General features: G+C 43.6%; 1 pseudogene; it reads right to left on the reverse strand.

The window, feature by feature from the left end:
* Positions 1 to 6,154, reverse strand: part of LOC105521854 — a 26,690-nt pseudogene extending 20,536 nt beyond the window's left edge.
* Between the last annotated feature and the right edge of the window lie 5,477 nt (positions 6,155 to 11,631).

Consider the following 11,631-nt stretch of genomic DNA (forward strand, 5'->3'; position numbering starts at 1 on the left):
TTATAACTATATATAAAACTATATATAACTACATATATGAGAGTTTATTAAGTATTAACTTACATGATCAGAAGATCCCACAATAGGCTGTCTGTAAGCTTGAGGAGCAAGAAGAGTCAGTCTGAGTCTCAAAAGTGAAGAACTTGGAGTCTGATGTTTGAGGGCAGGAAACATCCAGCATGGGAGAAAGATGGAGGCTGGTAGGCTAGGCTAGTCTCGCATTTTCAGGTTTTTCTGCCTGCTTTATGTTCACTGGCAGCTGACTAGATTTTGCCCACCAGATTAAGGGTGGGTCTGTCTTCCCCAGCCCCCTGACTTACAGATACACCCAGGAACAAAACTTTGCATCCTTCAATCCAACCAAGTTGACACTCAGTATTAACCATCACAAGTCCACCCCTTGTCAACTTCAACCCACACACAACTCCTGAGATCATACATAATCTTCAAATAAAGACAATAATAAGGTCATAATTATCCCCTAACATAATACCACTATCCTTTGTACAACCGGAAATGCACCAATCCTTGCGAGCGGCTTCTGTAGCCAGTTGCTTCCTGGGTGCTTTACCACCCAGGTAGCAACTCAAAAACTATTACATAAAGTTTACTATACTTAAATGCTGCTATGAAGTCAGTAAATTGTATGTCACATGATAAAAGAAAAGGAAATAAAATGAGGATATTTTCTTAGTACAAGTGTATACACACACAAACACGTTTTTTAATAAAAGAAGGAGGAAATATTCATGAGAGTTATAGTCCTCGTTGCTGCAGTTGGTCATGTGGTCATAGCTGGTCTTGATTACTACATTCTTCTGCTACCCATTCAATATTTCCTTTGCCTTCAGCAAGCACCTCAACAGGTTGTGGTTTCTTTCCTGGTGGAGTGGCCCAAACCTTCATTCCTGAGGGGTCTGAACCATTTGTAGTCCTCCCTGGATCGAGCTGTTGGAGTTTCCCATTGCCCTTTATCACAGGGCATGGTAATACTAAGAGATGCCCTAATGGGTCTCCTGTATTCCATGCATACTCTTCCTTACCTCTGTTATGGAGTAGTAGATTGATTTAATCTTGATAGTCCGGGTCAATCACCACAGCCAACACTGTAATTTCCTTCTTAGCCTGTTGACTTAAAGGTAGGAGGAGCCCAAAGTGTCCAGGTGGCAATCTTAACTTCCAGTTTAATGGTGTCATTGTTGTGTCTCCTGGTGGCAGCGTTCCTCCTTCTGGAACTAAGACCTCTAGGCCAGCAGAACGTAATGTCGCAGGAATAGGAAGCAAAATTTTTGCTAGTGGATCACTAGGGGTGACGGTGAGTGGTGCCACTTCCACCTCCTCCCCTTGATTCCTGGACTCATGAATCCTGACTATGGGAAAAACAGTACCATATATTGGACACTGATTCAGAGCATACATGGCCTTCTGGAGAGCTTTGCCCCACCCCTGCAAAGTTTTGTCACCTAGTTGGCATTGTAATTGTGACTTCAAAAGGCCACTTCACCATTCTATTAGTCCAGCTGCTTCAGGATAATGAGGAACATGATAAGACCAGTAAATGTTATGAACATGAATCCACTGTCACACTTCTTTAGCCATAAAATGAGTGTCTTGGTCAGAGGCAGTGCTGTGTGGAATATCATGACAGTGGATAAGGCATTCTGTGAGTCCATGGGTGTTAGTCTTGGCAGAAGCATTGCATGCAGGATAGGCAAATCCATATCCAGAGTAAATGTCTATTGCAGTGAGGACAAACCTCTGCCTTTTCCATGATGGAAGAGGTCCAATATAATCAACCTGCCACCAGGTGGCTAGTTGATCACCCCAAGGAATGGTGCCATATCAAGGGCTCAGCGTTGGTCTCTGCTGATGGCAAATTGGGCATTCAGCAGTGGCTGTAGCCAGGTCAGCCTTGGTGAGTGGAAGTCCACATTATTGAGCCCATCCATAACCTCCATCCCTGCCCCCGTGGCTACGTTGTTCATGGGCCCAGTGGGCGATGACAGGGGTGGCTGGGGAAGGATGCTGAGTGGCATCCACAGAATGGGTCATTCTATCCACTTGATTATTAAAATCCTCCTCTGCTGAGATCACCTGTTGGTGAGCACTCACATGGGATACAAATATCTTCACAATTTTTGACCACTCAGAGAGGCCCATCAACATACCTCCTCCCCACATTTCTTTGTCACCAATTTTCCAGTCATGCTTCTTTCAAGTCCCTGACCATCCAGCCAAACCATTGGCTACAGCCCATGAATCAGTACATAATTGCTCATCTGGCCATTTCTCCTTCCATGCAAAGTGCGCAACCAGATGCACTGCTTGAAGTGTTACCCACTGGGAAGATTTGGCTTCACCGCTGTCCTTCAGTGTTGTCCTAGAAAGGGGCTGTAGTGCCGCAGCTGTCCACTTTCAGGTGCCTGCATATCGTGCAGAATCATCTGTGAACCAGGCCCTAGTCTTCTCTTCCTCTGTCAGTTGACCATAGGGAACTCCCCATGAGGCCATTTACACAGGCTAGGGGAAAGAAGACAGGGTGGCAGGAGTAGAGACTATGGGCATTTGAGCCACTTCCTCATGTAACTTACTTGTGCCTTCAGGACCTGCTCAAGCCTGACCACATATATACCACTTCCGTTTGATGATGGAATACTGCTGTACACACTTTATAGATGGATCAGAAAGCACCCAGTTCATGATAGGCAGTTCAGGTCGTATGGTGACTTCATGACCCATAGTCAAACAATCAGTTTCCACCAAAGCCCAGTAACAAGACAAGAGCTGTCTCTCAAAAGGAGAGTAATTACCTGCAGAAGATGGCAGGGCCCTGTTCCAAAATCCTAGAGGCCTCTACTGTGATTCACCTATGGGGACCTGCCAAAGGCTCCAAACAGCATCCCTATCTGCCACTGACACCTCAAGCACCATTGGATCTGCTGGGTCATATGGCCCAAGTGGCAGAGCAGCTTGCACAGCACCCTGGACCTGTTGCAGAGCCTTCTTCTGTTCTGGACCCCACTCAAAACTGGCAGCCTTTCAGGTCACTCAATAAATGGGTCAGAATAACACACCCAAATGAGGAATGTGTTGCCTCCAAAATTCGAATAGGCCAACTAGGTGTTGTGCCTCTTTCTTGGTTGTAGGAGGGGCCAAATGCAGCAACTTACCCTTCAACTTAGAAGGCATATTTGGTCAGGCACCATACCACTGGACCCCCAGAAATTTTACTAAGGTAGAAGGTCCCTGAATTTTAGTCGGATTTATTTCCCATCTTCTGGCATGCAAATGTCTCACCAATAAGTCCAGTGTGTTTGCTACTTCTTGCTCATTGGATCCAATCAGCATAATGTCATCCACGTAATAGACTAGTGTGATATATTGCAGAAGCAAAAAGCGATCAAGGTCTCTTCGAATAAGATTCTGACACAAAGCCGGAGAGTTGATATACCCCTGAGGCAGGACAGTAAAGGGATATTTGCTGGCCTTGCCAGCTGAAGGCAAATTACTTCTGGTGAATCTTTTGGACAGGAATGGAGAAAAAGGCATTTGCCAAATTGGCTGCATACCAGGTACCAGGAGATATGTTAATTTGCTCAAGCAATGAAACCACATCTGGTACAGCAGCTGCAATTGAAATCACAGCTTGGTTAAGCTTGTGATAATCCACTGTCATTCTCCAAGATTCATCTGTCTTCTGCACAGGCCAAATGGGAGAGTTGAATGGGGATGTGGTGGGAATCACCACCCCTGTGTCTTTCAAGTCTTTGATGGTGGCACTAATCTCCGCAGTCCCTCCAGGGATGCGGTATTGTTTTTGATTTACTATTTTTCTAGCTCTAATGGCTTCCATTTGGCCTTTTGCACCATTATAGCCCTCACGTACCAGTCAGGGAGCCAATGCGGAGGTTCTGCTAGCTGCTAAGTATGTCTTTGCCAATTATCCATTCTGGCCTGGGGAAATGACCAGAGGATGAGTCCAGGGACCCACTGTAAGTCAGACATGAGCTAAAACTCCATTAATTAACTGACCTCTATAAGCCCCTACTTTAACTGGAGAACCACATATGACGTTTTGGGTCCTCTGGAACCAATGCCAGCTCAGAGCCAGTGTCCAGTAGTCCCCGAAATGTTTGATCATTTCCCTTTCTCCAATGCACAATTACCCTGGTAAAAGGCTGGAGGTCTCCTTGGGGAAGGGTGGGAGAAAGATTCACTGCATAAATTGTCGGTAATGTAGTGGGGTCCTTCCTCAAGAGGACCTGGCCTCCCCTTCATTCAAGGGGTTCTGGGTCTGTAAACTGGCTCAAGTCTGGAAGTTGATTGATGTGCTGTGATTCTCTGTTTATGTAATTCAAATTAATCTTCAGTCCATTCGACCTGAAAGTTTTCTGCTTATATAAATTAGGTAGGAATGCAGTAGGCTTCCTAACAATTTCACTTCTAGGAACACCGTGGTTAATTAGCCATTGCCAGAGCTCTTCACAAGTCAGACTATTCTGATTGCGGCTTTGTCTCTGCTGTCCATTATGGTAGCTATGCCCACCTTGCCTTTGATGGTTGAGTGCCACCACTTGGTCCCTACCACCTCGGGATCCAATTATTCCCATCGTATTTAAATTTTGTAGCTGGGTTCTTGCAGTTCCCACTGTTAGATCTGACATACAGAGAAGAGCAATTACAGAGCTCTTCAAAGATGCAGGTGCTGCCCTCACAAATCTATTTCACAAAGCGTTGTTCTAAGGGTGTATCTTCTGGACCCTCCCAGCTGGGATGAGTGGGTCTAAAGTGACTAATTCACTCCACCATCCCAATCTCCCTAAGCCTTTGGATCCCTCCCTCTACGTTAAACCAAGGGAGATCAGATGTTTCCAACTCGCTCACAGTGGGCCATCTTCTAGTCCATCCTTCAGCTAACCAAGCATATAAACTATTAGAACCTTTTATAACTCCCTGAGCTGCAACATTAAATGTAGAGTCCCTACTTAGTGGGCCCAAATCAATCAATTCAGCCTGATCCAACTCTATGTTTTCTTCCACCGTTATTCCATACCCTTAATATTCATTCCCATGCCTGTTCTCCAGACTTCTGTTTATATAAATTAGAAAACTCAAGCAGTTATTTTCAAGCATAGCATACCTCCTCATGGGTCACACTCTCAACCTCATCTCTAAGGGCCCTCCAGGACTTTAGTCTAGTTATAGGTCTAGAAGCAAACAGGGGTGTTGGGGGTGGCTCTTGAGGAGAATCAACTATTTTTTTTTGCCTGGCAACTGCCTCAGGGGAGGCCATCACTGTAGCTTCAGGCAGCACAAGGTTCATCTCCTCAGACAAAGGTGGAAAGGCTGATGGTAGCATGAGTCAGGGAGGGGACGTTGCCACTACTAGGGATGGAAAAGCTGATTCTTCTGGCAAACAAGGTTCATCAGAGTTTACAAACTCAGTGTCCCCAGCTTCATCAGGGTCCTCCCACACATCCCCATTCCAAGTTGCAGGGTCCCATTCTTTCAACTTCCTCACTTTAACAGTAGACACTTGGCAAGGCTGTGCATGCACCTTTCATTGCATGTCAGTCACTCACATAAGAGCTTGTGTCTGTTTTTCCATAATTTCAGCTATTTCTCTATAGGACATAAAACTCTCACTAGGGCTGGGCACGATGGCTCACGCCTGTAATCCCATCACTTTGGGAGGCTTAGGTGGGTGGATCACAAGGTCAGGAGTTCAAAACCAGCTTGACCAACATGGTGAAACCCGTCTCTACTAAAAATACAAAAATTAGTTGAGCATGGTGGCGTGTGCCTATAATTCCAGCTACTCAGGAGGCTGAGGCAGGAGAATCGCTTGAACCCGGGAGGCAGAGGTTACAGTGAGCTGAGATTGCACCACCTCACTCCAGCCTGGGCGACAGTGGAAGACTCCATCTCAAAAAAAACAAGACTCTCACTCAGGGCAATCTTAGCAGAATCTGCTTCTGAAGCCAGGAGACAGAATTCCTAAGTTCATTATTTTCTTGTCTACTGAACTTAGGAGTAACCAACCAGCTTCATAATGTTCCTTGGTTCTCCACATATGGTCAAAGGTATTATGCATAGAGCCACTAAGCTCCTTGCCTCTCACAAGCAGTGAATCCGGAGTGTCAAATGCATTCATTTTGCGTAACTCTCTAAACAGTTCACACCAAGGACTATCAGTGTTCTCCACACTATTAGAAGAGAGTCCTTAGCATTTTTGGGTGTAATCATATTAAGCAGTCAACTCCAGAAACCCCCAAACCAATGAAAGAACTCCATCCTTCATATTCTGTTCCTCTAGAACCACTCCTGATACTAAAATCTGTATTAGTCAGGGTTCCCTAGAGGGACAGAACTAATTATATATACATATACATATACATAGGAGTTTATTAAGTATTAACTTACATGATCAGAAGTTCCCACAATAGGCTGTCTGCAAGCTCGAGGAGCAAGGAGAGCCAATCGAACCTCAAAACTGAAGAACCTGGAGTCTGATATTTGATGGCAGGAAGCATCCAGGACAGGAGAAATATGTAGTCTGGGAGGCTAGGCCAGTCTCGCCTTTTCAGGTTTTTCTGCCTGCTTTATGTTCACTGGCAGCTGACTAGATTGTGCCCACCAGATTAAGGGTGGGTCTGTCTTCCCCAGCCCCCTGACTCAAATGTTAATCTCCTTTGGTGACACCCTCACAGACACACTCAGGATCAATAGTTTGGCAAGCTCCAATCCAATCAAGTTGACACTCAGTATTAACTATCACACCAGAGTTTCAAATAAAGAAACAAATACAACAGTTAAATTCAGGATCACACCACACATGCAAGTACATTTAGCAATGGGATATGAGCCAAGCATATTTCAGTTTAAGGAGCAAATGACCCGACAAACTCAAGTGTCCTTGTGCAGACAACTGCCCAGAATATTTTGGATCACATGTGCCCCACAAAATCAAGTCCACATGATGGCTGCAGTTACACTGCTTGTGGAATCTATTTCTTGATCTTAAAATCTCTATAGCTCCGCATATTGCATTGCTATTAGGAGATATGCTACATGGATTCTGGTGCCAATTTGTCAGGGCTCCAATCCCAGCTCTGCCATTTACTAGCTAAGTAATTCGGGCTAGTTTCTTAACCATTCTGTACCTCATTTCTCCATCTGTGAAGTGGGGACACTAATGGTACCCAACTTATAAAGTTGTTGGAAAGATTGAATGAGTTAATATATGCAAAGCCTTAAAATAGTACCTGGCACATAAATAAATACTATATGAATGATTGCTACTATTCTTAATATCACTATTATTAATTTTGATTACTACTTCTACCTAAATTTAAATACAATTTTATAGCCCTTATTTAAAAATCAAAAAGATAGTAAATACTTCTACAAATATAACATGTATTTTCCGCAGCACAGTAATTTGGGCCTTAAAATATAGTCTTGCAATAACAGTTACATGGTATGCATGCACAGAAGCAGGAAAAATTTATTTTATTTATTTTGAGATGGCGTCTTGCTCTGTCACCCAGGCTAGAGTGCAGTGGTGCGATCTCAGCTCACTGCAACCTCTGCCTCCCGGGTTGAAGTGATTCTCCTCCCTCAGCCTCCAGAGTAGCTGGGACTACAGGGGCCCACCACCACGCCTGGCTAATTTTTATGCTTTAGTAGAGACGGGGTTTCGCCATATTGGCCAGGCTAGTCTCAAACTCCTGACCTTGTGATCTGCCCACCCTGGCCTCCCAAAATGCTGGGATTATAGCCATAAGCCACTGTGCTTGGCCTATTTTACTTTATTATTTTATTTTATTTTATTTAGACAGTTTCACTTTGTGCCCAGGCTGGAGTGCAGTGGCATGATCTCAGCTCACTGCAGTCTCAACTTCCTTGAGCTCGGGTGATCCTCCCACCTCAGCTTCCCAAGTAGCTAGGACTACAGGGACATGCCACTACACTGGGCTAATTTTTATATTTTTTGTAGAGATGGGGTTTCTCCATGTTGGTCAGGCTGGTCTTAAACTCCTGGGCTGAAATGATCCTCCCACCTTGGCCTCCCAAAATGCTGGGACTACAGTAGTGAGCCATCATGGGCGGCCATAAGCAGGAAAACTTTAGAATCAGTTGTTTCTGGCTGTGAATTCTACCTACATCACCAACTTATTGTGTGACCCTAGGAAATTTACCTACTTGACTTCTCTAAGCGTTTAGAAGCAAAATAATAATCTTGACTGACAAGATAACCAAGAAGTAGATAAGAGAAAATGTGAGGTGCCTGGCAGAGGCCTGATGCATAAAGACCTGGATAGAGTCTACTTCAAATAACTCAACTATTTCTTGTAGCTTCTCCAGGGACCCTCTTTTTCTTACTCTCTGGCTCCCTCCCACCAAGCTTCTACCACACGGCATGAGGTGTGTGAGGAGTGTATTACTCTTAAAAATAGAAAATGTAGCTGTCCTTTTTTTTTTTTTTTTTTTGAGACGGAGTCTCGCTCTGTCGCCCAGGCTGGAGTGCAGTGGCGCGATCTCGGCTCACTGCAAGCTCCGCCTCCCAGGTTTACGCCATTCTCCTGCCTCAGCCTCCCGAGTAGCTGGGACTACAGGCGCCCGCCATCTCGCCCGGCTAGTTTTTTGCATTTTTTAGTAGAGACGGGGTTTCACCGTGTAGACCAGGATGGTCTCCATCTCCTGACCTCGTGATCCACCCGTCTCGGCCTCCCAAAGTGCTGGGATTACAGGCTTGAGCCACCGCGCCCGGCCAGCTGTCCTATTTTTAAGAATACAACCTTGGACACCTGTACTGCAAAACCTCCATGTTAGAGATCTATTCCACTCAGAAAAAAACAAAAAGAAAAACTTAGATGCAGAAATAATAAAGCCAACTTCCAAATGATGAGCAATCTACATTGCTTTCCAATTTCTGTGATGCTCCACCAGCCTCCCAGTCCCTTTACCTCTGTGCACTGCAATACTGGTATCCTCATAATACTGTGGAGGGGCACGTAGGGGTGAGGGGTATTTCTGCATATTGGAAGTGTGAAATTTGGCTTCCAGAGTCTATTGCACTGCCTCGGCTTCAGCAGGGCCTTACTCTTTTGCTTGGTGAAACCAAAATAAGAAGTAGGCCCAGGACCATCCCTAGCTGAAAACTTGGTGTGTTAAGATATCACTGTTGACTTGGTAAGTATTATATTGCTATGTAAAAAAGGTTTAAAAGTCCATATTTTTAAGAGATGTACATAAATGTATATATGGGGTCAGGTAATAGATAAGCTTTGTTTTAAAATAATTCAGCAAAGGGAGAAGTAAAGAGAAGGATGCATGAAACAAATGTGGCAACATCTTGATAATTGTTTAATCAGGATGATGGGTATGATGGGGATTTATAATATTATTCTAATTATTTGGTCCCATTTTTGGGTTTGAACATTCTCATACATAATTTTAAAATCTGAAAATTTTAAAAAACCTTCACATTTTTAGGAACAATACATACGGTCTTGTAATCAACAGGCACATGAGGCTTATCTAATACCCTGGGCATCTTTCTCCATCTCCAAAAGAGTCTAGTAGGATCTGATCTGGTCATGTATTCCATCAAATCCTCTGTTCTTCCTAGTTCAACAGAATATGTCTTTTAATTTCCAAACACTGATTTCAGAAGCCTTGAATAAGCTGGGGAATTGCCGTCTTCTCCAACATCACCATCCAGACACTTATATATGTTTTCAAAAGGGAAACCATGAGGTAAATCTAATGAGCCTCTAAAGCATTATATGACAGGTAAAATAATCCTGACACAGAAGACGACATATTATATGATTCCATTTATATGAAAAGCCCAAGAAAGGCAAATCTATGGAGACAGTAGATTAGCAGGTCATGGGGCTGGGAGTGGGATAGGCACATACTGTAAATGGGCAGAAAAGATCGTATTGGGATGATGGAAATGTGCTAAAACAGGATTGTGGAGGATGGTTATACAACTCGGTTGCCAAAAATCATTAAATTTTAAACAGGCGAATTTTACTGCATGTAATTATATCTCAATAAAGTTGACTTTAAAAAAGAAATATAGGTAGGTCACAAGCATTTTTGTTTTTTTGAGATGGAGTTTCACTCTGTTGCCCAGGCTGGAGTGCAGTGGTGTAGTCTCGGTTCACTGCAACCTCCACCTCTCAGGTTCAAGCGATTCTCCTGCCTCAGCCTCACAAGTAGCTGGGACTACAGGTGTGCACCACCACACCTGGCTAATTTTTGTATTTTTGGGAGAGATGGGGTTTCACCATGTTGGCCAGGCTAGTCTCGAACTCCTGACCTCAGGTAATCTGCCTGCCTCAGCCTCCCAAAGTGCTGGGATTACCGGCGTGATCCACAATGCCAGGCGGGTCACAAGCATTTTAAAATCATTTATTAGTCATGTAAAACATTTTATACTTAAAATGAACTATAGCACATCAACTTGAGATTTCACAGTAGTGATATAAACTTTTTGAATAACTTTCTAAGTTAAAAAGATGAGTTAATTTAAACCATTGCTTTAATTAAATTATTTTAATTTACATAATTAATTTAAATAAGTTATTATACAAACCAGAAGTTTTGGTGAATGCTAGTTATTGATTCCCAAGTGATAAAATCTCAGCTCTGTGTGTGTGTGTATTTTAACCTCAAGATCAATAATAAATATTAAATGGGATTATGTTGACTAAAATGCTTTGTAAATTGCAAGTGCTGTACTAACAAAAGAACACGAATGTCTTACCTAAGCTGCCTTCGATTTTAATACAAAAGAAATTCTTACAAGTTTATGACAGACAAGAGACTCTCCAGGTGTGGCAGGAATTGATTTAATCAGTAATGCTGCCTCCCTTTTCTAGGGTTTCAATTTCTTCCTTCAACAAACATTACTGAATGCTTATCATGAATCCACCAGGTGCAGGTCCATGTTCTGGATCTCAAGAGATGCACAGTTGTCTTACTCCTCCTCTTCCTCCAAGCTAAGATGCTTTACCATGAAACCTCTACTGGACCGAGGTGCAGCAGCCCCAAGCCTTTTTCTGCTTGCACTTGACACAGCTGAAAAGGGTTGGCATTTTTCAAACTTTCCCAAATATTGAGGGAGGAAAAAACCCCCACAAGAGTACAGTCAAGTTATTAAAATGACAGAATTACAAAACAGAAGATTGGGGTCGGGAAAGAAAAAAGAAATGCTCCCCGGTTCCCACCTAGATTTGAGTTCCTGAAATCCTGCCTCTTGCACACCCCTTTTTCTTTCTAAGGAAGCTAGTATCTCCCACCTTCTCAAGAAAACAATGAGTGCTCGATTACATTTAAATCCCATCCCCAAAGAAAGGAAGCAGTCTTCTAAGTTCTCAGCCCCATGAAAACCACCAAGCACTTTCTCTACCAATCCCCATATTTTCAAGACTAGTTTTCTCCTGCAGTGTTGTCGCAGGAGAAAAGGGTCTGGAGGCAGGAAACCTAAGGCCGATTCACACTGATTTCCTAGAACTGAACCAAAAAGAAAACCCCAACTTTCCACACCTAAGTAACAAAAGAACCAGAGGCTACTCCCTTTGCAAGCCCCTCCCCCTGACAACCCCCCTACAACCC

This window comes from Colobus angolensis, unplaced genomic scaffold (assembly GCF_000951035.1).
Source record: "Colobus angolensis palliatus isolate OR3802 unplaced genomic scaffold, Cang.pa_1.0 Scaffold41, whole genome shotgun sequence".
In the NCBI taxonomy this organism is placed as follows: Eukaryota; Metazoa; Chordata; class Mammalia; order Primates; family Cercopithecidae; genus Colobus; species Colobus angolensis.